Source organism: Alligator sinensis, unplaced genomic scaffold, assembly GCF_000455745.1.
Source record: "Alligator sinensis unplaced genomic scaffold, ASM45574v1 scaffold518_2, whole genome shotgun sequence".
NCBI classification, from domain to species: Eukaryota; Metazoa; Chordata; order Crocodylia; family Alligatoridae; genus Alligator; species Alligator sinensis.
The window spans coordinates 421,234-422,129 of NW_005842779.1; the positions used below are offsets into that span (position 1 = coordinate 421,234).

At 52.0% G+C, this 896-nt stretch overlaps 1 protein-coding gene across 1 annotated transcript in view; it reads right to left on the reverse strand.

Annotated features, from left to right (window-relative positions):
• Positions 1-896, reverse strand: part of LOXHD1 (lipoxygenase homology domains 1) — a 194,840-nt gene that overhangs the window by 135,180 nt on the left and 58,764 nt on the right. The gene's annotated exons all lie outside the window — the stretch shown is intronic.

Consider the following 896-nt stretch of genomic DNA (forward strand, 5'->3'; position numbering starts at 1 on the left):
CATCTGCTGATGCACGATAAAGTGCCGTTGGCTTTTTTGATGGCTTCATCACACTGCTGACTCATGTTCATCTTGGAGTCCACTAGGACTCCAAGATCCCTTTCTGCTTCCGTGCCACCCAGCAGGTCATTCCCTAGGCTGTAGGTGTGCTGGACATTTTTCCTCCCTAGGTGCAGCACTTTGCATTTCTCCTTGTTGAACTGCATTCTGTTGTTTTCTGCCCACTTGTCCAACCTGTCCAGGTCTGCTTGCAGCTGTTCCCTGCCCTCCGGCGTGTCCACTTCTCCCCATAGCTTTGTGTCATCTGCAAACTTGGACAGAGTACATTTCACTCCCTCGTCCAAGTCACTGATGAAGACATTAAAGAGTATCGGTCCAAGGACCGAACCCTGTGGGACCCCACTTCCCACACCCTTCCAGGTCGAAACCAACCCCTCCACCACGACTCTCTGGGTGCGACCCTCCAGCCAATTCGCCACCCACCGGACTGTGTAGTCATCCAAGTCACAGCCTCTTAGCTTGTTCACCAGTATGGGGTGGGATACCGTATCAAAGGCCTTCCTGAAGTCTAAGTATACGACATCCACCCCTCCTCCTGTGTCCAGGTGTTTCGTAACCTGGTCATAAAAAGAAACTAGATTGGTCAGGCACGTTCTGCCTGCCACGAACCCGTGCTGGTTTCCCCTTAGCATAATTTGTCCTGCCGGGCTCTCACAAATGTGAGCCTTTACAGTTTTTTCAAAGACTTACAATTTTTTCAAAGACGGTCGGGTCCATCACACCCCAGGAGCACCTGCCCAATTTTCCCCACTTCCAGAGATGAGCCTTAGAGATTCCCTAGGGCATGTCTCTGAGTGGAGAAAGCCATGGTTCCCCCTTCCAGGTGCACCCAGGGG